The sequence below is a fragment of the Lepidochelys kempii genome, chromosome 7, assembly GCF_965140285.1.
Source record: "Lepidochelys kempii isolate rLepKem1 chromosome 7, rLepKem1.hap1, whole genome shotgun sequence".
NCBI classification, from domain to species: Eukaryota; Metazoa; Chordata; order Testudines; family Cheloniidae; genus Lepidochelys; species Lepidochelys kempii.
Window position 1 is genome coordinate 122487148 of NC_136386.1, and position 27567 is coordinate 122514714.

General features: G+C 50.5%; 1 protein-coding gene across 8 annotated transcripts in view; it reads left to right on the forward strand.

The window, feature by feature from the left end:
- SEMA4G (semaphorin 4G) overlaps positions 1-27567 on the forward strand; it is a 108126-nt gene that overhangs the window by 8614 nt on the left and 71945 nt on the right. The window contains exon 1 of one of the 8 annotated variants that reach the window (XM_073354525.2): positions 15942-16006. The exons of 6 other annotated variants lie outside the window; for them this stretch is intronic. The gene's annotated coding sequence lies outside the window, so the exon portion shown is untranslated. Of the gene's footprint in view, positions 1-15941; positions 16007-16074; positions 16637-27567 lie in introns of those variants that run through there. One more of the 8 variants, XM_073354522.2, reaches the window with a different exon arrangement.

Genomic DNA, 27567 nt, shown 5'->3' on the forward strand with positions numbered 1-27567 from the left:
GAATTGGAATTAATTTGCAAACTGGATACAATTAACTTAGGCTTGAATAGAGACTGGGAGCGGATGGGTCATTACACAAAGTAAAACTATCTCCCCATGTTTATTCACCTCCCCACCCCTTCCCCACCCCCCCGCCCCGCTCTTCATCAGACGTTCTTGTCAACTGCTGGAAATGGCCCACCTTGATTATCGCTACAAAAGGTCACACATTCTTGCTTTCCTCTGCAACCCTGAGGGCTAGAAAAAACATATGTTTTTAAAATGAAAGCAGCGATTCTCATGGAATAATGTGACTCCAGCAGCTGGGGATTCAAAAGCATATTGTGAGATTGGTAATCAAACCACAAGAGTTGACAGTGCTGAGTAACAAAGGCAAGGAAGAGTTTTATTGGTCGACAGTGTCCCTTTGTTGTTACCATTTCTGAGTGTGATCCTTCAGCTAGAAATCATATGGATTTACTTCTCCTTTTTTGGACCCAGTACATCGTAATCCATCCCTCGGTTCTTGTTGGCTTTTGTGAAGGGGGAATGCTGAGAGCTCTGTTTCGAAGTACTGAGTGCGTGTGCTGTCATCCATCACTTTGTTTTTCTGCTTCCCAGTAAGTTCACCTCCCTCCCCCTTCTTCTCTCCTGACGTGCAGGATCAGAACATGAGATGCTGTTTGCACTCCAGCCCTGCTTCTGAGGGGGCAGGTTAAAGGGGCACTGCGCAAATATACAACAAGGATTAGATTTTGAATTTCTTCCCCATTCTTAGCAATCAAAGAGGGTGTTATATGGGCAACTCCTGGTTTTAAAGCTTTGAAGCTCCTGGCAGCAGCCAGGTCTCGGCTTGGGTGCTGATTTTGCTCTGTTTGATGCAGTAGACTGCTCTGGCCTGTTCCTGCTGTACCGTCTCCCTGGTTAACTGCAGGGCTGATGTGTTCCTGTCTCTCTCGAGTCACTTCTTCCAGGTTTTGTGCAGGGAAGTGGGGCTCTGATTTATTGGAAGACATTCCGCATGTCTCTTTATCTTCTCCTATTTGGCCATCCCTTCCTGAGGTTTTTTTGCGTGGCACATTCCAAGCCATTGTCCAATTAAGAATGGGGGGGGGGAAAGTGTTTTCCCCTCAACCCCAGATGGCTCCCATTGGTGCTTTAATACATGCGCTGCCCGCTCCTCCCAGTCACCCACAGACCAGCAATGGTCAGTTGTGGGAGGATGTGCGTTCGCGAGGCTCTGATGGCTTCCAGAGGAAACCAGCACAGCAAAACTCCCACTGGCTCTGCACAAGGGAGGTGTCCTGGGCTCATTCACTCGACGTACTCCCTAGGCGCCATTGAGGTCCTGGCGTTCGAACTGAGCAGAAAACCATTTTTTCATCCTGGCAAATTTTTCAGTATTTTGAACACTTTTTTTGGCCTGAATTAGTCAAAATCTTGCACCTTTTCACAAACTGCAACACGCACCCCCCCCCTCCCCACAGTATTTTGCGTTGGGTCAATGAAAACATTTTGATTTCAACCTTGTTTTAACTTCTTTTTTGGGGTTTTTTTCTATACATTATCTGCAATTTAACCGAAAAGAACATTTCTTTTGGAAAAATGCCAAAACAGGATGCGCTGGCAATTTTGAAGCTCCCCTCCCCAGCTCCCAAAACAGGGACGTCACCAGACCAGGCCCTTTCCCATAAAATAACCTCTTTGTTTTTGACAAATCAGCACTTTCCAATGAAAAAACTTTTCATTGATGAATTCCCAGTGAGCTCACCTGACATTGCCGGCTTTGTCTGTGCCAGAGGCTGAGGAAGATCACAGTACGCTCACTGCCCTAGGATGCGCCATACCCATAGTAAGCAGCAGGCCTCCTTCTCCCTCCTCCACCCCTCTTCCTTAATATAGTTCCCCCATCTCTTCTCTTAGGCTGGGATGTGCCATTGGATCCTCAAGCCACCACGTTCCCCCTCTTTTCTTCCTGCTGCTCTCTCCCAAAAACCAGCCTTTGTGTACCTGCTACACGTTCGTCTTGAAATGAATGAATTGTGGGTCACACACTGCAGGGCAGGGGTTCTGAAACTGGGGGTCGGGACCCCTCAGGGGGTCACGAGGTTATTACATGGGAGGTCGCGAGCTGTCAACCTCCACCCCAAACCCCACTTTGCCTCCAGCATTTATAATGGTGTTAAATATATAAAAAAGTTTTCTTAATTTATAAGTGGGGGTCGCACGCAGAGGCTTGGTATGTGAAAGGGGTCACCAGTACAAAAGTTTGAGAGCTACTGCTGTATAGGAAGGCTGCAGTTATACAGGGTTAATCATATGGTCCGTGACTGGGGCTTCTAGGTGCTAAGATAATACAGATGACGATATAAGCAGACATTAGTTTCTCTTACAGAGGTTTATAAGCCACCTGGAGCAGGTGATTAATAGAAGGCCTATAAATGGGTTAACTTTGTATAAACTATTCAGAAGAATGTTCAGGCTGCAAAGTCAGGAGGTGGCCGGTTTAAGATGGCCCCATGCAACCCTAATTCAGCCCCCTCGGGGGCATATGCATTATGGCATTAAAGACGGTTGAATACTATTCCCGCTGCCCCTTTCATGCAGATCTGCTCTAGGGATGAACCAGGGTTGGGTAGCGAAGGAGGCTACCTATGCAGGACCTGTGCCTCATTTGCATAAGGCCCCATGGGTCGAGAACCTAGGCCTGAATCGGTGCTAGCTTCATGCTGCCACCCAGCACTAGCTGTAACCTGCTTACGCTCCACTTTCCATGACCCACTGTGGACACAGACCATGGGATGTTCCGCCTCAAGGGTTTGACAGGCAGCAGCTTCGTGGCTCCTGTTTGGCTCCATGCCCTGTGTAAACCCACGGGGCCTTCCATGAAGTGTCCCGCCACTGGTGTGGATCTCCTGTTGGTGCCATGATTAGTCCCGCTCCCGAACTCCTGGCTTTGACCTTGGCTTGATATGGACTTTGCCTCCTGACCTGGACCCTGAAACGTAACTCAGAGTCTGACCCTTGGTATCTACCCTGGCCTGGAACCTGACTATGAACTCCTATGCTACTTGCAGACCCAGGTTTGCCCCTGCTCTGACCCTTGGTCCTGACCGCCCATGGGAGGATCCTGGCAGTTTGTTGCAGAAGTCGGAAGGTGTGTAATGAATGAAGATGGTCTCTTGGGTAAGGCAGCGAAATGCTGCCCTGGACAATTGGATTCTTTTCCTGCCTCTGCCACCGAGTTCTTATGTGGCCCCGGGCAAGTCACACAAACCCAGCTTTTCCCAGGTGGCCACTAACTGTGTGTTCCTCATTTTCTGGGTGCTCAGCACGAAACACCTGGGGCTGGATTTGCAGAAGTGCTGAGCGCTCACAGCCGCAGTGGAAGTAGAGGGAGCTGTCCTTTGAACACATGTGCTATGACGATGCTAAGGACTCTGGAAAACAATGGCCTTGTTGTCCCAGATGAGGCACCCAAAATTAGTAGATGCTTGGCCTTAATCTCTGTGCTTCAGTTCCCCATCTTTAACAGAGGGTAAGAATCCCACCTACTCTCGGGTGTGCGATGAAAATGAATTCCTGTTTGTAAAGCACTCGGATGCCATGGTGAGAGAGCATCATAGAAATGCCCCAGCAGGAAGTTAATAACTTTGTGCTCATTGCAGGCTTTAGAAGAGCTGTGCTTAAAACAGGCCTCAGGCCACACACTGAACAAGGAAGAGGGAGAAAAAATAGTGAATAACTCTTCAGTTACTGAATGAGGCAGGGTCCTGTTGGCGGGGTAATTGTCTGTGGTTGTGTAATTAAAGACTGTGTCGTAACGCATGTGCCCAAGGGGGCTGAATCAACCTTAGTACCGGCGTTTCTTAACTTTGGAATGCTGGAACGTTAAGACAGCGTAACTCTGTTAATTCAGGTTTCTTTGTGATTTTCCTAAGTTTTATTTTTAAAAGCCCCAGATTCATGATCTCCTGAGGTCCCTTCCAACCCTGATATTCTATGATTCTATGATCTGGAACCATATTGACCCCAGCTTGGTCAAGAGCAGGCTGTGGACCTTTTGATCCACAGCACAGACGTCTGCCACTTGAGCTAACGGAATAATAAGAGCAGTAATAGGCTGTCATCCTCTATGTGGAGTTGCCAGTAGAGGGGAATGAGGCGCACACTTTGCCAGTGGGCTTCACAGATGTTTGCTGACAGCAGAGGAATGGAGAGATTCAGGATCTGGGTACAGTTCTAGATTTTGGAGGGGGAATGTGCTCTAGTGGTTACGCTTCCACCCCAAACCCTGTGCCTGTCCCTCAGCTCTTTCTCCTCCTCCCCACTCCCACCCATCCTGGCTTCTGCTCTCCGTCTTCTAGCTCCTGCAAACCCTTCCTCCCACTTCTTCGTCCTCTGCGTTTGAATCGGGTGCTTCCTCTGTTTCCTCCTGGTTGCCTGGATGCCAGAAGGGGAAGCAGGAGAGTAGACAGTCTCCCTGATCTCAGTTCTGGTGCCCAGTGCCACAGTGGCCACCGACAGCGAGAGGAGCAATTGCAGGGAAAGTCCTGCTCAGCCCCTGCGGCCCTGGGGTGGAGCATGCTCAGTTGCTCTGTGGGGATGGCGTATGTGCAGTCCAGTTGCATGTTGAAGCTGTGAGGGGCTAGAGCATGCTCAGTGCAGATGGCCTCTTGGGAGAATTTAGCTGCCAAACTTTAACAAGCCTGTCCTAGTGTGTGTGAACTGAGAGTGCACCTGTGGCTCCTCTCCCCTCCCTCACCCCACTCCAGGCTTATAATTTGGCCAGATGTGGGTGAATTTTCACAGGAATGGCAAAAGACACGTCCCTGGTGCCAGGGTGACACCTCCCCTCCCCTGCCACGTTTCAAGGCCCTGCTCCAAAGCAGAAGCACCAGAGCTTCTCAAGAAAACACGGGGAAGAAATTTTTTTTAGCATGGGCAAAACGTATTTAGCTGCAGCTTTCACAAAATAATTCTGCCTGAGGAGCGGACGTAGGACACAGCCTGGAAGCGACCCCTGGGGTCATCAAGACCTCTGCCGTCGCAGGGGCCCAGGACATAGCAGCCCGAAGGATTTAAGTTTAGCAAAGTTGTAAACAATGGAAAACTGGGTCTTATTGTGCAAAGCGTTGGACAGCTTTAACTATAGATGGCACCTACCAGCTGTGCATATGACACCCTTCGTATAAAGTGTGACCAGATTTATGAGAGTGGTGCAGTGAAAGAAGACGGGACTTGGTTGGCGTACATTTAGTTTTAGCCATATTAGCGTGCAAGTGTTTTTGAGCACTTGTGTGTTGCCGTCTTTGAATGTACTATCTTGTAGTCTCCTGCTATTCCGATTTGTATTTTGTTAGCGCTTTCACAGCTCTTACTACAGAAGAGATGAGCGCATAATTCCAATTTATTTGCTTGCATGTACTGAAGGGTAAAGAGCATTCATCTGTTGACACAGGGAGAGCCGCGCGAGATAAGGCAGAAGGCACGGCCCTGTTTCAAGGGAGTATAATTGCATTTGATTAGTGCAGAGAGCATGGCAGAGCGGATCTTCTGAGACTTCACCCTGGTGCTGATCTTTCAGAGTCAGAGATCAGGGACACGAGGGAACATCAGAGGCCCTACTCTGCAAATCTTTGTACAGTTCTCCAATGCAAGTATCGTTCCCTGAAGTGCTGGGACAACTCATTAACTTGCCGCTCTCACTACAGCTGCTGTGTCTAGCATTTGTTGGGTTAGTTGAGGAGGAGCTGAAGGCGCAGAGAGGCACCTCGTTGTCCTTCCACGTCTTGTGTACTTAAAAAAAGCATTTAGCCTGTTTTACTTAACTTAGAAGATGCTGCTCATAGAAGGTCCCTGAAGAATGGATTGAGCTGCTATGTAACACAGAGAATAGAAGATGGGACCTGACGTTTCCCTCTGGACTATTCTCTTTTTTTTTTTTTTTAATTAATGCTAAAAAAGGGGAGCTGGCTCTGGTTTCAAATAAGCCTCCAAGCTGGTTTTGAGAAGCCCTTAAGCTAATTCTCTGGTGTATGTTGGCTGACTTGATATCAGGGCTCCTGGCCTCTGCACGTGGGCAGGTTTGGGTGTTGCAGTTCCATAATCCAGTGCTACCCTCCAAGTAAAAAACCGCTTTTACTGGAAAAACGAAGTGAGCTGTGCAAGATGGGTCCCAGTGACATCACAGGTAGATGCGAGGTGATTGGTCATCCCTGAACTAGAGCCACGTGTGGTGATGAGTCATTTCTGTGCTAGGCTCCGGAGCCAACCCGCAAGCCAGGAGCGGGTCTGGTGACTCTCAGGGCAGGTATATAAGCCCTGCAGGAGCCATAGCAGCTCAGTCTGCCGAGTGTCACTTCCTGGCTTGGACCTGTCCCCTGCCTGATAGTGGTAACAGACTCTGCATGCCTTTGCCTGCTCCAGCCCTACATGTGCCTTGTTCCGACCCCACTCTTGACTCCTGACTCCAGCTCCGACCTCTGGTTCCTGGCCTGGCTGCTACCACACTGACCACTAGGCTGGACTGCCGCTGCTCCAACCGCTCGGCCTGACCCTCCGTGTCTCAGTTTCTGGCAGTAGGGTCGTCTCTAGTTAAGTAATACTACACACAGAATTACCCATGGTTCCAAGTAACTAGGGGTGTGGGGAAGGCCAATGAGGAGCGCTAGATTTACTAGGAATCACTGCAGGTCCAAGGGTAGCCTGGTGATTAAGGCACTGGAGTGGGATTTAGGAGATTGGGATTCACTTCCATATGTCACCTAATCCTACACCTCCATTTCCCATCTGTAAATGAGATCGTATTCCCTCTGGCTGTCTGGACTGCAAGCAAGGACCGTCTCCCACTCTGTATCTACACAGTGCCTAGCCCAATGTCTGAGGCATTTGGGTGCAACTAGAATATTAATTCTGGTCCCAGCGATAAGATGTAGGTCCTCAAGTGTGAATCTAACCTAAACAGCAACTCCAAGGGAAGGCAGTAACTCACTGACTCGAACATTTGACTGGCTTGCTAACGTAGAGGAATGTCCTACTGCCTGCTGATCACTGCGTTACAGATCTGCCAGTTTTAAGTGATCTGTGACCGTTAGCATTTTCGGGAGTTCTGGGGGATGGAAAAGCTGCTTGGGGCAAGTCTTGGGGCAATTTAGAGTTAATGGGAAATTAAGCTGGGTAGCCTTTGGAATGTAATTCACAGCTCCTTATAGGGCACCTGTCTGCAGGTATGTCTTTTTGCAGTGACTGTGGAGAGAACAATACAAAGAGATCCCATTGTGGGCAGAGGCTGTGCATGGGCGGATTGTGTTTGAGTCAATGTCGCAAATGCTAATAACACTGGTGTGGGAGGCTGTTTTCCAATGGGGAGCATTCGCTCTGAGTGTACGAGCTTGAATGAATGAAGCTGCTTAGTTGGATGGCCTTGCGAGGCTTTACACTCGACTTGATGTCATTTCTCTGCTTGTTTTTCTAAAAGATCTGCTCTAGGGATTATTTTGGGGGCAGTTCTCTGGCCTTTGCCATAAAAGGAGTCAGACTAGATAATCACACTGGTCTCTTCTGGCCTTGGCATGTATGAGAATAAGAATAGTGGTGGGAAGGGGGCTCAAGATCCCCTGGCACGAGGCAGAGAGTCCCTAAAATAGATGGGGATGGGAGGATGGCAACAGGGAACCTGTGGGGGCAGGGGGAATGGAGAGATGGAAGGAGCCCAGTTGGGCTTCTAATGGAACAGGTGACAAATTTGGGTTCTCTTAAAAGCTCCTTCCATTCCATAGCTCTTAGTGTTCTGAATAAGAAAGCTGGGTCTAGCGGTTTCTGGGGTATCCTTGCCTGTCCTGAGGCAATACTCTTGTGATAGTACCTCGAATCCTCAACCGGATTGGTCTCTGTTCAAGCCAAGGTACAAACATGGCAAATGGCCTTCCCTGTCCTAAAGCGCTTACAATCCTAGAGTAATATAGAAAGCTAAGGTCGGTTAAAAACATTCCTATCCAGTTGGTTGTTCCAGCTAAAGTTGTGGTGTGGTGGGAACCATTCTCAAAACTGAATGCAGGTTTGCTGGGCGAGGGGTAACAAAATACATGAGAAAAATGGAGGGCCCCCTGCCCTTTTGTTTTATAATCATGGAGCAATTTTTAGTTTGATTTCTGACCTCTAAGAACAAAGGAATAGGGTTTGATTTCAGTTTGGACTCTTTAAAAAGCTGCGACATTTGCAATGTATTTTGTCTCTGGCTTGATATCTTTACCTGCTGGTATGGTGGCCTATAATATGGGGAGAGAAATCTGTTGACTATGATTTGATTGTGCTTTTCTTAACGAGGGCTTGCAGGTTAAGGCAGAATATTTTCAGTAGAAGGCAGAATATGTATCCCTAACTATCTGAGAGTTTATGAATGAGAGAGCAGGATTGTGGGAATGTTCACAGTGAATTTTAGCCTGCTGGATTTAAGGAAATAAATGTATATCCCCAAAACGGTGGCATGGGGGATTTCTGTTGTCTTCTGTGACAGGAAGAGATTTCAGCTTTTGACACAAGTGCTTTGTTTGACATGCTCAGTCGAAAACTCTTGGGAGCACTGAGTATATTGCTGGCACAAAAGCTTGTTTGGGAAAGCTTTTGATATGTGTAAATGCCTTGGAACTCTTTCAAGCCACACAATTTAATAGCCAACAGCAAGCACAAGGGTAAAAACTAGGAGTGGGAGGTGGGGCAGCCTAAGTGATAACTACAATGCAGTGGTGACAGGGGCTGTTTCTACTCCAAGCTGGAGTCTAGCTTTCAGAGCGCTAGGTAGCAGTTTCATTTAAGATGTTCCTTCACCAGTCCAAGAACAGCTTTTTGCCGGCAGGCCCACTCGACGGGATCACAGGCTTTTTCCACATGCAGTCTGGTGATCATTAGAATCATAGAATCATAGAATATCAGGGTTGGAAGGGACCCCAGAAGGTCATCTAGTCCAACCCCCTGCTCAAAGCAGGACCAATTCCCAGTTAAATCATCCCAGCCAGGGCTTTGTCAAGCCTGACCTTAAAAACCTCTAAGGAAGGAGATTCTACCACCTCCCTAGGTAACGCATTCCAGTGTTTCACCACCCTCCTAGTGAAAAAGTTTTTCCTAATATCCAACCTAAACCTCCCCCACTGCAACTTGAGACCATTACTCCTTGTTCTGTCATCTGCTACCATTGAGAACAGTCTAGAGCCATCCTCTTTGGAACCCCCTTTCAGGTAGTTGAAAGCAGCTATCAAATCCCCCCTCATTCTTCTCTTCTGCAGGCCGGAAGGAACTCAAATGAGGCTTCCTTGCCCATTAAAATCGATTCTTTTAAGTGTAGTAAGGCTTTGGACAGTTGGCAGGTGGGACTGTGGCTTCTTGAACAGAGTACTGCGCTTTAAATGTAACAGCTGGGCATTGGGCACTGACTTTCCGGTTTGATGCCCCCGAATTTGAACGGACACTAAAAACGTAAAGCCCAACACAACTTACTCTGATCTGGAGTGGCGCAGGAGTGTCTTGACTGGCGGAATAGCATGCAGCCCATGTGGGCTTGTGCTATGTCTGAGCCACCCTCTCCATTCCCTTTGTGTGCAAAGCTCATCACTTTATGAGAAGTATTTAGATGAGCTCAGTGTTACGAAACTTTGGTCTCATGGGGTAAAATCTGTTCATGAAAATCGGACACAGCAATGGCCAAAGTGCAGACCTATGACTGTTAATTTTTAAATGAAGTGAACTGAGATGAATATGAACCGTGTCCTCAAGCTGCAGCTAATCTTCCTGATTCACCCTTGTAACTGAATTTGCACCACTCAGCTTCATGTTTTGCGTGGCCCATGGGGACTGTTTTCCCCCCTAGGAACAGAGACACTGTCATGGCTGGAACAGATCAATGGCCAACTCTAGCCTTGTGTCTTTTCTATTCCTGTGATCCCCCCAAAAGTATAGCCAGGCCGGAAAGGAGAAGGTGGTATGAACAATGGTGGCAGGAGAACACAGTTGGACATGTCTCATGGTTGGGGGCTGGGTGTACAGCCCTGTATCGCATTGTATGGCAAACCTGAGCCGCTATCACTCATTAATATCAATATTAACTGCTTGGATGATAGGGATCAGGGAACAAGTTTTAAAAGTAACAGATGCTTCGTTTTCCAGCAGAACAATTAAGCGAGGGTTACATCAGTGTAAGAATCAAGAACAGCTCCACTGAAGTGAACAGACGCTTGCGTAAGCAAGATCAGAATCAGGCCCCAAGGAGAAGGTAAAGGTGCACTTCCTGCCTGCTCCCCCAGGGGCCTTTTCACGCTGTGATAAGGAAATACCTCACATGTGGGAAAACACCTCAAGTGAGCACTGAAGGGACAGCAGTGAAAAGTGGGGGCCCACAGGAGCCAACAGGTCCGCACTGACTATGGATTTGTTTCTTTGCTCAACACTGGCTCCCTTGCCTTTGAGCGGGACCTTTCTGTTCTTTGACAAACGGACGAGGCAGGCTAGAATCACTGCAGCTTTTGTAAGACCCTCTCGCAGTGCTATGTGGTGTCTTCTTTGGGTCTGTCTACACTGCAGTTAAAAACCCGCAGCAGGCCCGTGCCAGCTGATGTGGGCTTGCAAGGCTTGGGCTGCATGGCTGTTTAATTGCAGTGTAGACTTCCGGGCTTGGGCTGGAGCCCGGGCTCTAGGACCTTGCGAGGTGGGAGGGTCCCAGACCTCAGGCTGCAGCCCCAGCCTCAACGTCTACACCACAATTAAACAGCCCCGCAGCTGGAGCCCCTCGAGCCTTTGGCCAGCCATGGGTCTCTACTGTAAAGATATGTCTACACTGCAGTTAAAGTACTCAGTAACAGCTGGTGGATACAGCATGCATGCCACAACTGGGTTCTTGGGAACACTCCTTTTCCTTCTCAACTCCCAGAAGTCTGACACAGGTTTCAGAGCCCTCTGTGAAGACATCAAGAGGCCCCATTGTGTAAGTGCAGGATCAGAAGACAGATAGGATTTCAGCTCTTGAGTATTGTAAGTCATTCCATTTTCTTAAAAGGAAGCTTTTAAATTAGAAGCAGAAAAATGTAATTAGGATCAGAAATTAAGCAAGGAGCTTGCCCCAGGAAAAACAGGCTGGCAAGAGACATAAGCTGTGCTTTAGCCAGGAGTCCTATGCAGCCAGCTTAAAAATATCAGCTTAAAAAATAATAGCCAAAACACATGGTGCTGCTGAGTGTGTTTTCAGACACTGAGCTATTGGTTATTGTGTGAAGGTCCGGGTAATGGCAGCACATGGAAATGTAATCCCTCTTCACGGGCCCTGGCCGGGAGATTTTCAAAAGTCTGTTAGACGCTAACCTATTTCCCTGCACTATTTTATCTGAAGCGGCCATAATAAGTAGAAAATTGCTATATTAACGTAGCAATGCAATTACACCCGCTAGAGTAAAAGTTAAAGGGGTACCTATTGTCATGCTTCAGGGCACAACCTAGACTTGCGGAGTAGGGTCAGGAAGAAAGTCACCACATATACAGCCACATCATGGTATAGTCCAGTTCAGCATTGATTTTTGAAGTGGAACTTTCCCACTTGATGATCCCACTCTCAGTTGGCAGTGAACTTGATGTGGCTTTGGCAAAGCCCATTTCACAACAAAGCATTGCCCCGTTTCTCCAGGAATGCTGCAAAACTCCCCCTGAAAAGGGCCCTGTCAAGATAAAAAATCAAATAGGTTCGTGCCACTTGTGTACGGGACTTCGTTAACACCCCTGCGTGTTGGAATGAGAGTTATAATGCCCTCGTTTATCTTATGCTGGCTGTTGACATCTGGGCTCCATGTGGTTAGCGTGATGGTTCTGGAGATGGGTTAGTTTTGCTCTCCAGTTCTCACGTGTTAGAACAAGACTCTCTGGGTTACCAGCTTGGCAGGGGAATGCTGGAATGTAAATAAACTGTGTAGAATTTTTTTTTTTTTAGTTGAGTAGTTTAAATACCAGGGGCTTAGTCTCCTGAGAGCTATTATACTTTGGTCTAATCGTGAACGCTGTGGAGAAAATGAATAAGGATGTTGCATTTACCCCTTCCCATAACACAAGAACCAGGGGTCACCAAATGAAACGAATAGGCAGCAGGTTTAAAATAAACAGAAGGAAGTATTTCTTCACACAATGTACAGTCAGCCTGTGGGGCTCATTGCCAGGGGATGCTGTGAAGGCCAAAACTATAATGGGATTCAAAAAAGAACTAGATAAGTTCATGGGGGATAGGTCCATCAATGGCTATTAGCCAGGATGGGCAGTGATGTAACCCCATGCTCTGGGTGTCCCTAAATCTCTGATGGCTAGAAGCTGGGACTGGACAACAGGGGATGGGACACTTGATAATTGCCCTGCCCATTCCCTCTGAAGCATCTGGTACCAGCTGCTGTTGGAAGACAGGATACTGGGCTAGATGGCCCATTGGTCTGACCCACCCTGGACATTCTTATGTCTTAATTCTTGTCTGTGATATGCAGGAGGGCAGATTAGATGTTCTGGTGAATCTTTCTGGCCTTAAACTCTGTGGCTCTGGAGAATCTGGGGCAGGCCAGCGAGTGCCAAGGTGGCTTTGGGCCTCCCTAATTTTGACCTTCTCCAGGAACCTGCGCAGCCCCTCCAAGTGAATTGGATCCAGCTGCCAGTCGGCTGCTCTCCCTCCCATCCCTACCACTACGTCAGGTGGGCTGTGTTGGGCTGCTTATGTTGGTCTACACTGGGGAAAATCTCCAAGGGGCTGTTCCCCCCACCAGGACCCTCTTGCTGAACAGAATTGGATCGATGTTCAGGGTGGCAAGGACTGTCTTGTCTGGCTTAGACCGTCTGCTTGCAGCTGCCCAGTGCACAATAGCTTGCATTGTTGTGGCCATGGATAACTGGTTTCTTTCATCCTGTAGCTTTTCCCCTCCTGAGCTGCGGCGTGCGTGGATGCTGGTGTTAGAATGTAGGCTGGCACGTTCTGTGGCAGACGTGGCCTGAATATATCTCTAGGCTGGCTAAGGCCTGAGTGTGACCCGTAGAGCTGAGATGCATCTGTCCGGTCAGATCTTGCAGTTCTGTTTGTTTCTCTCTCCCATCATCCTTTCTGGGCAGTCATGTACTGGCTCAGGGAGGAAGTGCTTGGGGCCTGCCTGGGTATCAAACTTCCAAAAACAAGTGAGCTCTGAGGCTGGGACAGAAATTTGCCTTCCCTCCCCATCGCTGATTTCCCCCGGGGAAAGCCATGCACCTGGAGAACTTGCAGAACAAACCCAGCTTCCTGTGGGTGTGAAATGCCAGCCAGCCAGTCCCCCCCCAGTCCGTGTGGGCACTTCCTTGTCACTGCACTGCGACGTTTGTATTGCCCCAGCTTGAACTCACTCTGCTGTGTGACTCTCTGATCCTTTGCTGAGGAACAGGGTCTGGTTTCTCTCCGCTTTCCCCATGCCAAGGGAAGGTCTCTGAGCACTCGGGTTTGCCAATCGAACAAGGCCAAGGATGAGTTAACATCCCCTGCTTGCAAAAAAATATAAATAAAAATAAAATTTAAACCCCAGCAGTTCCTCTTTCTATATTCACTGGGTAAAAAATTAACCAGCTTTTACAGCTAATTGGATGATTGTCCTTCAAGACAAAAAGCTACCCATTGATCGCAGACAAAGGAGTGCTGGGAAGGAGGTGTAATTACTGCTCTGCAAAAACACCGAAAAGCTGACTTCATAACCCCTACATTGGGAAGACGCGAACACCCAAGAATCCGGGTCTGCCATTAGCATTTGCTTTGCCCTATCTGGTTACGTTTTAGACTGCTGTTTGAGCAGAGTTTGCTTTGCGATAAAGAAAGGCCCAGCAATCTTTCCTGAGGCCGGGTTTGGCCGGCGGTCTGCCAGCTTTCTAGGGGAGGAGATGGCAAGGAAACAAAGTTCAGGGCTTATTTATTTTTGGAAGACAAACTGTGCACGCCTGTCCATAGCCAGGCAAGTGGCATGATTTTTATTGATCTGTTTTTCGTCTGGTGCACGGAAGACAAGTAGCCCTAACATTTACCAGCCCAGACGTATAATCTACTTGCATGACTTTTTTGGGGCGGGGAGCGATCCACTGGCTTCGGACAAACAATTTCATGTTCTCGCTTCTGCTTGATGCAGCGTGGTCAAAGCGGTGCGCAGGGCTCGTGTGTAGGAGTCCCAGGGATCTGTTGCTTGGGTGCCCGAAGCCAGTTTGCATGAAAGCACTTTGGTGTCGCAGCCCCCGGCGGCGTGTGGCACACCGTGCGCCCGCATATGCCAGTGCATCCAATGGTACTCAGACAGATGCCATCCTGGTGCTTGCCCTTGGTCTGTGCGGAACTGGGTGTTGTGTCTTCCCTCGCTGGCACAGCGACTGCTCAGATAGGGGCTGTGCCTGTCCAGTTGGCCCCCCCCCCAGTGAAATTCCCCGCATCCTGCCCACTCTTCAGGGACTGCCGAGCCCGTCGCTGGCTCGCTACATGCAGGCCAGAGAACGGTCCTGCTCCAGACTTGGTTTGTCCATCGTCCAAAGCAGCGAAGAGACATCAGTACAATGAAAACTTCCAGTGTGTGTGCAGAAACTCTGTGCATCCCCCTAGGGTTCCTTGCAGCATTGTTCTGGGAAGGCCTCCATTTGGATCCATCCCAGCTTTAGCCCCTCCAGGAAAACTCAAGAGAAGGAAACTGTTAGCGAAGATCCAAACCCAGGAATATCCTAGAAACATAGATTTCAAGGTCAGCAGGGGCCATTGTGATCATGTTGTCTGCCTGCCTGTACAGCAGAGATCAGAGAACTGCCCCCCAATAATTCCGAGAGCAGAGCTTTCAGAGAAAGATCCCATTGTGGTTTTAAAAATGGTCAGCGATGGAGAATCCACCATGACCCTTGGTAAATTGTTCCAAGGATGAATTATTCTCACCATTAAAAATGTATGCCCGATTTCCAGTCTCTGGTGATGAGCAAGGGTGTGCCAACTGCCTGCAGATCTGGTTGCCCCATCTCAAAAATACCATATTGGATTTGGAAAAGGTACAGAGAAGGGCAACCAAAATGATCAGGGGGATGGAGCAGCTTCCATAGGAGAGATTAAGAAGACGGACTGTTCAGCTTGGAAAAGAGACGACTAAGGGGCGATATGATCGAGGTCTGTGAAATCATGACGGGCGTGGAGAAAGTCGATAAGGAAGTGTTATTTACTCTTTCCCATAACACAAGAACCAGGGGTCACCCAATGACATTAATAGGCAGCAGGTTTAAAACAAACAAAAGGAAGTATTTCTTCACACAACGCACAGTCAGTCTGTGGAACTCTTTGCCAGAGGATGTCGTGAAGGCCAAGACTATAACAGGGTTCAAAAAGAACTAGATAAGTTCCTGGAGGACAGATCCATCAATGGCTATTGGCCAGGATGGGCAGGGATGGTGTCCCTAGCCTCTGTTTGCCAGAAGCTGGGAATGCGCGACAGGGGAGGGATCACTTGATGATTCCCTGTTCTGTTCATTCCCTCTGGGGCACCTGGCATTGGCCACTGTCGGAAGACAGGATGCTGGGCTGGATGGACCTTTGGTCTGACTCTGGATGGCCGTTCTTATGAAGTAGCCCTGCAAAGGGTGCTGACTTACGTACTGACTGATCGCCATGTACGCTGTTGGCTTTGGCTCAGTAGCAAAGTTCAGAACTGTGGGTCTCTGGATCACCTTAATCTTGCAGTGATGTGTTTCCAAATCTAGACTTTGGAGGGTCTCTAACTCCAGCCCCAGGCCCACCTGTTGGTGGTCTGTATAGAGAAAGGAAAATAAGACATAAATGGGCGTGAGCCATTCTGAGACTCAGCACTGGATTTGCGTTGCATAGGCCGCCATACAGCAGTCGGCTGGCTTGGACCACTAATCAGCTGGGCTGATTTAAAATCAGTGACTGAGGGCGGAGGCTCTGTGTGCTTTTTTATCAGTCTCCCACGCCAGCCGGTTCTCCCTTTCCTGTGCTGCACCCAGACCTTGCACCGCTCTGGTGAGCTTTTAACAGAATGCACAAATGTACTATTGTAAAAACGAAGGGCAGCCGTGTCTGAGGGGGAATGGCCACTGTGTGTGTTTCAGGCAGGCTGGGAGGGGAACTGGTGTCTCTAAATAGATGTGAGAAAGTTACAAGCCATTAATAAGCGGAGCCGAGATGGGAACGGATCCCATGGGGGCATCTAAGCAAGGCCACTTTCTGTGCATGCCTTGCAAATGAAAACAAGATCATCCATTTCTCGGTGGGCCGCGGCGGTTTTAGAAGTGCTTTGTGGGAAAAGGAATCCAGAGGGGAATATTCGGGCGACTTGTTGTTGCAGGAGGGGAACAGTGACAGCTGCATTCAATATCCGCACACAGAGCTAATGAGGAGCTTTTTAACGGCCGCTGGTGTACAAAGGAATGGGAGAAAGTGGCAGGCCCCAATATTCTGTCGGCAGCTACTGCCAGGTGGGAATGGATTGCTACGGGGGAGGAGGGTCAGCATGTTACAGCTCCCCCTTGATTCTTTCGAGGCCCTGAATGCCAGCATCAGACCCCAGCGGGAAGAGCAAGAACTCAGCACCTCTCGCAATCTCAGGCCTGAGGCTTTTGACCCCTGATCCAGCAAAGCGCTTTTAAGCACGTGAGTACTCCCGTTGGCTGCTCATAGAGCCCGGGGACTTGAAACAAAGCACGGGCTCTGCCGGGCTGGGTCTGCAGAGCCGACGAAAATGGCTGCGCTGATGTAATCGCCATCCCGGAGCAATGGGCAGCGACACAGGACGGTGGTTTAGTTTTTCCTATATGGCCATGAAAATTAAAACGGCTCCCACTGTTAGCTCTGCAAAGGAGGACAGTGCTGGGGACGGACGTGGGGCGAGCGGCCGTCTGGCTGGTGAGGGCTTCCTCCTGGGAAGCAGATTGGCCTGTGTGATGGGGAAAAGAACATCCCGTCAGGATGCTGAGCTTGTCAGAGCTCTCACTGCTAAATTCCCTGCTCTTTTTGGGGGAGGGAAGGCATGCACGGCCAGTCTCTGCTCTGATTACTGTTCAATAAACACTTGAATCAACCAGTAATTTAAAAATGCCTTGCCACTCTAGAGTAAACGGAGAGCTTAGATTCTTCAGTGTCTTACCCGGCTCTGTCGGGCTGTCAGCTTCAGTAGGGGCTTCTGGTTCAGTCTTTCATCTTGGTGTTGGATTGGAGAACAGGGTTGTTTCCAGTTACCGAGTCTCCTCCTAACGCAGCTGCTATAATACTGTACCTTCCTGCTTTACGTGGGCGGTTCCCACCAGTTGCCCGATCCCGAGGATTTGTACCCCTCACTCCTCTTGGAGGCTTCGCTTGGGTGTCTCAAGGCAGTCCAGTGTTTGCAGAATTGGACCCTTTCCGTACCCAGCCCTTCTGAAGGGCTGCGTGCATTGGGCCTGGTTCTCCATTGCCCAGGCCAAGTGGCCGTGTGGATGATGAGTAGCGTTTGCCGCTCGCTTTGCGTGGGTGTTTATGATGAGAAAAGGCTCACAGCGGGGGACAGTCTGGCTCAGTACATCCTGCTGAACTGGAAGCTGGAGTCCAGCTTTCTGACAGCTGGGCAGTGAGGCATGGGATGGTGGATGGGCCTTTTCCCCTGGAGAGACGGGAGGACAAGCCAAGGTGAAGGATAGCGTTAACCTGCTCTGGAGAAGCTAACGTGGCCGTCATAAAAGAAGTGATGAAGTTGGGGCTGAATCTACAACCGAGTGGAGAGTAAAAGGATGGGGGGAGACAGCTACAGGCAGATGCTATAAACTGGGAGGACCAGCAAGGAGACTCTGGCCGTGCTGTACTCTGCCCAGCGTTGCAGAGCTGGCGGTTGGGATGATGGCAAAGCACCTCTAATCTGGGTACCTACGTGGCCTCCAACACTTTGTCCTGTGGCATTCAGAGCAGGAAGCACAAATGCCCATTTCCTCCTAGGTGGGAGGGTTGTAGGTATGTTCTCTTGGGAGCTGGTTGAAACATTTTCAGTAAAGTTAGGGCTGTGTGGGTGTTTAAATGAAAAGTGGCTTCTTTTTCCTGACCAAAATAAAAATATTTGCAGAAAAATTTCATTTTCATCAAAACACCGTTTTTTAAAGTCTTGAAACACAACTTTTTGTCTTTGTTGGGGGAAATTCTCACTTGATCTCCCCCCCCACCCCGAACCCCCTCTTTTCCAGCTGGGATGGGGGAAGAGTAAAAGAGCAAGTGGGTTTTTCCCCCAACAAAATCATATTGTCGGGTTTTTTCACCAACAAAATTTATTTGACACTTTCATGGGCCGATGGAATTTCAGACAAAACAAAAACACCTTAGTTCCTTGCAAAATATTTTGCGAAATATACTCCCCTTCCTTCTCCTCCACCCAGGTCTGGTGTGCTTCCTCAGAAGCATATTACATTGGTCCCAGAAAGACACCGGTCTAGAGACGCTGCTGGGCTGAAATAGCTCGGTGATCGTGAGGTAGAGCAGCGCTGCCCGTGGTGGAGAGCAGAGATCTCTCTTTTTTGTGTAAGTTTAAAACAAAAAATCCACACAAAGATTTTGCTCCACACACTTAAAATCCAAACTGCCCCTTTTCGCTCCCAACTGCAGGGGGCAGTCGGTGGCCCAGTGACTCCAGAAGTCTGATCTCAGAGGTTCCAGTTACTGGAGTTAGAGATGAGTTCCCCCTTTGTGCTCTGCGCAGAAATGCCCAAGCTCACTCTCTCCTGTCATTTCTCTCCTTGACCCACGTCTGAGTCAGCCAGGCTCCTGCGCGCCCCTCTGTAACGTGGGAGGATGCTTGGGGGAAGACTGCGATCTCGTCTGTGCTTGGGGGGAGGGGACGGAACAGGCTTCATTAGCAAAATGATGGTGCCACCCCCAAGAGGTGGCTTAATGTGACCCTATTTTGGGGATGGGGGAGTAGTAAAATGGTATCGAAATATTATACCGAGAGAGAGAATTATAGAGAGAATCCACTTAGTGCTATCAGGGATTGAAATCATAGGTATGCACAGAACAGGTCCAGCACAGGCTAGCTCCTTCCTTCCTCTCCTATCCCTCTCTGCCCCCATTCACACCTGCCTTGGTAGTGTGCTCCAGCTCGCGGCCCAATAAACTGCACCTCTTGGGATAATTGAACAGCCTCCATGGCTCTCACAGGACTGCCAAGGAAAAGAGAGATGGCCGTGGCTGCTCTAATGGCAGGTGTCACCAGGTGGCACTGTCCTAGTCATCCACGTTCTTAGCATGTGAGCAAGTTTTGACTCTTGGGGAGACATGCTGCCATGTTGAGTTTTGTGTTATGGGAGGTTTCTGCATAGAGGCAGCCTGAGGAGAGAGGTTGCTATGCAAGCAGGAGAGTTTGCTCTCTGCCTTGGTCTCCAATGCCTCAAGGAGGAACAGGGCACTGCTATTGGGCTGAGATTCCTAGAAGAAAGGATGGCTTTGCATGCTCTTTTGACCACCTCTGTTCCAGGACTGGTGTGTGTGTAAAATCAAGGAGTTACCCTTGGAGTGTACCCGAATTCTTTGACTTTAATTTCTCCTCTGCTGGGAAGCTGACCAGCAAGACTCCAGACATCAGCGACTGCTCAGCAGAAATGTTTTAATGGGACACAGGTGTCAGAAGAAGGGGGCAACACAGCCATTCTATGGGACTGGCTTTTGATCTTGCCTGGAAAATTCACCCCTCCAGCTTTTCTCTCCAGGCCTGGAATCTCGTTTAGCCTTTTTAGAATTTGTTTGTTCTCTGTTTCAGATCTGATGAAATATTTGCTCTTGGGAAAACATCTGCAGCAAGCATGTTTGAACAGTGTTCTGGAGGGCTAGGTAGTTGGTGTGTGTGTGATATATATATATATAAACAATATACATATAAAGAAAATCTTAAGTAAACCAATCCACATGAGTTGCTTTATCAAGAGGTCTTCTATTCAGAGTTCTTGGCCCATCTCTCCTGTTCTCATTAGTTCCTTTTAAAATTAGCAGGCAGCTTCTGCTGGAATGGCTATTCCTGCGATGGGATTGGAACTGAACAGCTTAGAGGAGATGAAGATTTTGTTCATTAGAGCCCAATTGAGAGGCAGAAACGCAAAAGCGGGCAATAAAGAGACATCAACTTCAAGGTTTGGTTAATGGCCTTTAAAACCCACCTCCCCAGAGTCTAGCCTGTGCTGTTTTAAAACAGGAACTAGCAGGCCCCAGGGCAACGTCAAGGATTTTTTTGGTAAATTACAAAACTCTCGATACGGATTAGCTTTTGCCACTCGATATTCTGACTTCCCCTGCTTGAGACTGGCAAGCGCTTTGAGAAGTAGCTCGAAAGCTTATCCCAGGGCTGCTGCTGCTTCTGTGAACGCCTCTCTATCCTCTCCTGAAACCGAAGAGTGGAACAAAGGCGGGGGGGGGGGGGGAGGTGGGAGACGCTCCGGGAGGGTGTTTAAAGCTGCTCGCTGCAAGTGCAGAAGCAACGAAATGAAACTGTACAAAGAATGACTGACTCATTACCTAGGTGGGCATAGGGAGACCTTTCCGTTGTTCGCTGCTGATCAAAACGTGTTGCTGGAAATAGCTTCTTTGCTCATGACTCGTAATCAGGCACCGCTCTAATGTTTTGCTTTTTGTGCAGGGGGAGAGAGGGCTTGGTTTCCATTGCTGGGCTCCCCCGGGTTTGGAAATGTGCTGATGTTTGCTAGCACAGAGGTGTCTTTAAAGGTGACTGCGTGGGGTTGGAGGCAGAGTTGTGGCTGTCTGACGTTCATCCTCTCTGATGCTTTTCCGGTTGTGCTTTACTGGAGCCTGTCTTGTCTCCCGAGTGGCAATGAGAGGCCAGTCCTGCTGTTGGTTACCTGTGTGCAGCGGGGTCAGGACTTGCCTGAGTCCCATTCTCACCCCCATGGCCAAAGAACCACTGCAAATCGTTAATCCTAAATCTGTGTTCCTAATGAGCCGGCCCACATAAGTGGATGTAAATCGTGATGAGTTCACTAGGGTCAGGTATTTCCTCCCTCGCTGGCTATTGCGGGAGATGCTGCATAAGGGGCACCTGGCTGCTGACCCAGCCAGGGTTCCCCCTTCTCCAGTGCACGTGAGGCCTGATCCTGTGAAGCGAGCATGTATGAGACTAGATGTTATCAGTACGCACAGCTGTGTCTCGCTGAGCGGCTGCTTCTCCAGGAGCAGCACTGCCCGCTTTGCTGCTCAGACCTGCATCCACATACTCAGTGCAAGGCCTTTCCCACCCCCCGTTTTTTGCTCTGGTATCAGCCAGCCGAGGGTGAGACAAGCTGGTGGGTCCCGGTCGGGTTTCTAATACAGCAGCTCCACTAGCCCTCTCGATAGGGGGACCAGGACTGGATGGGCACGAAGGGCGAGTCCGTGGAGGTGGTCTCCTAACAAGGTTGAGGTTGTTGGTGGGGTGGGGAGGGGAGGGATAGGCCAGCCCTGGTGCTGGACCTGCCCTGGGATGGCTGGTCTCTGAACCTGGCCCCGGGTGCATAGAGTCCAGGGCCAGGCGTCCAACCCCCTGGAGAATAGGAGCCCTGCACGAATCGTTCGGCACTACCAGGGGTCTTACCCTGGGTATTTCCACAAATGCATCCTCCATTGGCTTATGATCAAGGACCCGTGTGAGCACGGAGCATTGTGCTGGCAGAGAATAGAGAAGGGCCTGGGAAACCAATTCACTCAGTCTTGCTTCCCCCCCCCCCGCCCCGCTCCGCTTCAAGTCTCCAAAGCCCAGCGGCAGTGGGAAGCTGAGCCAGCTGGCAACGTGCCGCTGTGAAATGCTCTTTGCTGGAAATGTCTCTGCTGCGTTCCCGAGAGCCGATGGCTACAACCCAGTGCTGGGCTTGGCGATTGAGGCCGGGGCTGCAGGTAACTCCTCAGAGGAGACTGTCTGGGTCGCACCAGGTGAAAGACGTTCCTGAGAAAGCAGGGGCGACCAAGGGGCTGGAAAGCGCAGCGGACTCTCCCACCCATCTCTCCCTTTCTGGCCAGGTGGGGGCGCTCTGGGTGGCAGACCCAGGGTTCCACTGTGCGACGCCTGACACCGTGCAGTGCCTGTGAACCTGAGGAGTAAAGCATAAGACAATATCCAGTCAAAGCTCCGGGGGGAAGGTCAGGACATTCCACAGCCCCTCGTCTTGCAAAAAATGCCCTCCAATCTTCCAGGACCACAAGTGTTTGGAGTCTGTTTCGCACCCCCGGCAGGATGGCCCAGCCCGATGCAGTGATTCGTGGCTCCCTCTAAGAGGGGAGGAAAGCCACCATCTGTCCCACCGTCCCCACTGCCTGCCGCCTTCTGGCTTCTCCTGGGAAGTCTCAAACGCTGCCCAGACCCGACCCTGTGTCGCTTGGGAGAGCTGCCGAGGTCACAGCCTGCGGGGCTCGCGCCACCTCAGCTGGGCGTGGGGTTAGACTCACCCTCATTTATCAGCAGTGTGCTGCTTGCAGGTTCTCTGAAGCCCTCGGTGTCGGGTTCTGGGGCCCTTTTGTTCTCCCTCCCCAGTGCCCTGCTGGAAGAGCTGGCCCCCAGTCCTTGCAGAAGCTGCCGGCACAGCTCCCAGTTCAGCCAGAGGAGTAAATATAGAGCAGGATGTGGGGACACAGCTCTGAGCCCCAATTCTCATTGCCTGATGCCCTCTAGTGTTGGGGGGCCCGTCATGCTCCCAAACGTGTGTGTTAGGGGGCTTATTCCTTCACCCACTCACTTCCCTGGTCCTTCTTGCATGCACAGAGAGCAACAATACCCGAAGTCCAAAGGTGCAAACAATTCAATGTTTATTGGGGTGAACTTCCAGCAAGCATGATTCCAGTTTCCTTCCTTAGAGTCCCCCTTCCCAGCTCTGACACCACAGAGCCTTACCTGTGTCCCTGTTCCTGTTCCCCCCTTAGCGAAACATGATTCCAGTTTCCACACCCCCATTCCCTGTTCCCATTTCTCCCCCCTTACTTCCTGATTGACTGCAGACTATATAGTAAAGCTTGAGTTCTGCTTAGCTATACCTTAAACAATCATTTTACTGAAATTTAACTAACCAATCCTAACATATTGTAACATGATTATGTAACCAATTATATCCCACCACCTTAATTATTTTACACCCAGCAAAATTAATTATACAGCAGACAGAAACAATCACAGAACCAGACAGAGATTATACAGATAAACCATAGCAAAGTGGGAACTATAATGACAAAACAATATAGAAGTGAGGATTTCACATCCCAGCTATTAATAAGTGAGTTCTTGCCAGACAGGTTGCTCTCAAACTAAGTTTCCTTTTACATCTTCTAGGCACTTCCCTTTCTCTGGAGGCGATAGGCACTATCAGGACAGGATTGTATCCTAACAGCCCAATAGCACCTTCTTTCAATGTGACTTGGTTGGAATGTGAGGAGGTGACTGGTCGCTTCCCAGCTTACGGCTGCCTCTGCTGCTTAGCCAAAGGCCTTAGCCTAAGAACAGGGCCTCAGACTGTCACAGTGAGAGACGGCCCTGTACAGTCAGACAGTGATTTTGATTTTCTCTTTTATGCCTCTGTAACTAGCTAAGTGATAAGAATACACCTAAATTCTTAGAGTACAGGCCTTTACAGACAGGCCTGAATATCTATAGCCAAACAGTGTGGCTTTCCTGCGGGCACATGGTGAGCCTTCAGCCGGGAGGACTCAAGCTCCAGGGTTGAGTGGAACAAATGTGTTCCCGTGACTCTGCACGTGACGAGGCCACGTGTCTTTTCCGTAGCGCTGGCGGGCGGGGCAGGGCTCATGGGCATCCAGGCTTCCAAAGCTAACCGCAGCTACTGGGGCGGTAACGGGAGCTGATCCTCTGGGCAGTCGCCTGCCCTGGGCATGGCTGCGTTGGGCATATTAGCAAGAGTCTGATTTTCAATCTCTCTATAAACGGTGGGTGCATAGCAGCAATTCTGCAAGGGAGGGAAACCCTGGGCAAAAGCAGACGCTGCAGAGATGACCCGAGAATGCAGCCAGGTGGCTTCCTTGGGTGCGCTTTGCTTGGAGGCATCTGAAATATTCCAGCTCCCTGAAAGGAGCAGTGCCGAGAGAGACAGCCCTGGCAAATCCCTGTGGAGAACTCTCCACCAAGGAAGCCGGGCACTGCAGTGACAGTTTACCTCGCCGGCCATCTCTCTGAAAAGCTTCTTGCTCCATCTGCATTGGGAGCAAAGGAAGTCAGTCATGCCCACAGGCACAGGGAGGGAGTGCTGCTGAGTGGTTAGAGCCGGGCGCTGAGCTGGGTGGCTGGGTCCATTCCTGGTTCTGGCAGACTCTCCATATAACCTCGTTCAAGCCACTCTAAACTGGGTCGAACGGCCACCTCACCGGTGTGTGACACTTACGCCATGTTTGTGACGCACCTCGGGCCCCCTGGCTGCAAGAAGCTGTTAAAGCGAGGGTCCGTTTAAAAGGCTGGGGGCTCCCTGCCTGTATGATGCGGGGTCAGACACAGGACAGGGCTGAGTCTCTCTCGTTTTCGCTCGGATGGTGTCTCTTCCCATCAGTCACATTGGCCAGTATTTTCCGAAGTGCCCGACTGGGCTTTCAGACGCACCCACCCGGTGGGGTTCTGAGCTCTCGAAGCTCCAGCCCGTTATTAGATATTTCCTGGCATTCCCTTCCCCACTGGCCGTGCCCCCAGTGGATATTTAAAGGCATATTTATATAGTGGAGCCAATTTTCTGCTTACCAGGCCCCAGGGATGAAACCAGAAGCTGTTGGTTTATGATGCAGCAGGGAAAACATCATGTAAGTTCTAGGCACAATCCTAGCCATTCAGCCGATGGAACGAGCTGAGGTTTTGGGGATCGTCTTGACCAGAGATAATCAGGGTTAGACTTTGCACCCGTCTACGATGGGAGGGTTGGGAAGGTTGGAACTGGCAGTCACAGCTTGTGTGCAAGGACTGATGATTCACTAGAGGCCCCTTAGAACATAACATCAGAGCGGCCAGACTGGGTCAGACCAAAGGTCCATCTAGCCCAGTGTCCTGTCTGCCGACAGTGGCCGATACCAGGTGCCTCAGAGGGAATGAACAGAACAGGGAATCCTCAAGTGATCCGTTCCCTGTCGCTCATTCCAAGCTTCTGGCAAACAGAGGCTAGGGACACCATCCTTCACTCCACATAAGTCTCCGTTAGCACTTTGATCCCCCAGTAACTTGCGTCATCCTGTCTTGGTGAAAGAACTTAATTGTCAGACTCTGGGTCAGACCCCAGACCTTGCCCTTTGCTCCTCTGCCAGGAAAGGAACTAACGGCTGGTACAATTGTCTGAGATAGCAAATAGAAGGATGTGCAGAAGAGCCCCCTAATCTCCAGTCGTGTGGGGTTGGGGGGACCCTGTTACCTCACACTGAGCTTCCTATAACCAGAGAAGAGTTGGAGATTCAATGAGGTTTGCTGGGCACCTCAATATGGCAATCTACTTTAAGCTGGGAAGTGATCAGATGCTGTGGGTGGGCAGCTTGTGTGCTGAGACCCCTGCCTGTTCTGCTGTGTGCTGACCACTATCACCTGATTGTTTCCTTCGGCTTCCCCTCTTGGAGCAGGGACTGTCTTTGTTCTGTGTTTGTACAGCGCCTAGCGCCTTGCTGCCCTGCTCCACAACCACAATACGTATACTGACTGTGGTGATGGCATTCCCCCTAAGGCAGTGGTCCCCACATCCCCAGCCTTGCTCCGTCCCCAGCCTCTCTCCTTCCCCAGTCCTGCTCGGCGTCCAGGCCCGGGCCAGCCCCATGGGGAACAGGGAAGGAGCGCTATGCTTCCAGGCCAGCTCCGCCTCCAGGCCCAGCTCCGCCCCCAGGCCCAGCTCCACTTTGCCCCCAACCCAGCTCCTCCTCCAGGCCCAGCTCCGCCCCCAGGCCCAGCTCCGCTTTGCCCCCAACCCAGCTCCGCGTCCAGGCCCAGCTCCGCCCCCAGGCCCAGCTCCGCTTTGCCCCCAACCCAGCTCCGCCTCCAGGCCCAGCTCCGCCCCCAGGCCCAGCTCCGCTTTGCCCCCAACCCAGCTCCGCCTCCAGGCCCAGCTCCGCCCCCAGGCCCAGCTCCGCTTTGCCCCCAACCCAGCTCCGCCTCCAGGCCCAGCTCCGCCCCCAGGCCCAGCTCCGCTTTGCCCCCAACCCAGCTCCGCGTCCAGGCCCAGCTCCGCCCCCAGGCCCAGCTCCGCTTTGCCCCCAACCCAGCTCCGCCTCCAGGCCCAGCTCCGCCCCCAGGCCCAGTTCCACTCTGCCCCGGCTGGGGGAGGTTGCAGACAGATTCTGTTAATGGTAAGGTTGGGCACAACTGGAAAAGTTTGTGCCCCACTGGCCCAAGGCTTGCAGGTGGCAGCCCCACAAGGCTTGCTTAGCCTTGAAGAGTCCCAGACAGGGCTTTGGAGCAGAGCCCCGAGCTGGAGCACGGCGCAGTGGAGCTGCAGGTTTTTGCCTGGAGCTGGAGCGGAGTCGGAGAACAGCTCCAAAGCCCTAGTCCCAGAGGAATAATTATCTAGCTGGGAACCTCAAGGGCACGTCATATGCGTCAGGCCCTGCTTTATTACCCTGACCTTTAGTGTGAAAACAAGGGATCGTGTGGTGAAACACCAGCATCATAGACTCGGGTTGCACAATGTTACAGTGTTGCATCCTGCCTCGACCCCTTTCCTTGCACACTGTGCTGTGTTCCCCACCCCGGCGGCCGGCTGTGTAAGGTCTTCGGGGCAAGCACTTGTGTTTGTAATGTATCTCGTGCCCTGAGCACTCTGGGCACCTAATCTCATCACCCTAGTTACCACTAAACTGGCTGGAGTTAGCTGCTGCAGAAGGCCAGCAAGTTAAATCTTGTGTGGCTGGATTGGTTTAATCCTCCCACCTTCTTTGTGGACAGCAGGAAGTGGGCTTTTCCCTACACACCGCATTGCTTAATTGGCTCCCTCCATTACAGTTTTACACCTTCCTCTGAAATGCCCGGCTGGATTAGACAGGTTTGCACGACCGGATCAGGTTACTGGCATGTTGCGTGGGGTTTTGGCCGGAATTTCCTCCCTGCTGGAACGGAATCCAAGGCAGATGCTGAATTTCCAGGCAACTTTTTAAGGAGAAGCTGAAATCTGGTGGAATAATGGTGGGAAACCTGCTCACCCTAGAAACAACTCGGCTAAGGTGCCAAATTGCCCCTGTATTCTCCCACTTCTCCTTTTCGTTTTTGGTCACTGCCTGAAATGTCTTCACCTGAAGGCCCCGTCCGCTCAAGTCTCCCCGCTGTGACTTGCAACTTCAGGGACGCCTTCCCCGTCCCGTCTCAGCACCCGTCCTTCATCTGAAGGCATAGGACACGGCTGCGTCAAAGCTGAAAAAATCTTGTTATGAGGCTCCACGTGTTAATTGCAAAGAGAATGGGCCAGTAAAGGATATCACCTCCCCTTACCTTGTCTCTCTCAATTGCCAAAAGAGGCATGAATCCAGCTGTACAGGAAAGGGCTGCCTTTGAGAACAGATGTTGCCTCATGAAAGGAGGCTTCCAGCTCCCTCGGGCTGCAGGAGGAGGTAGGGAAATTGAAAACATCTGGATCTTT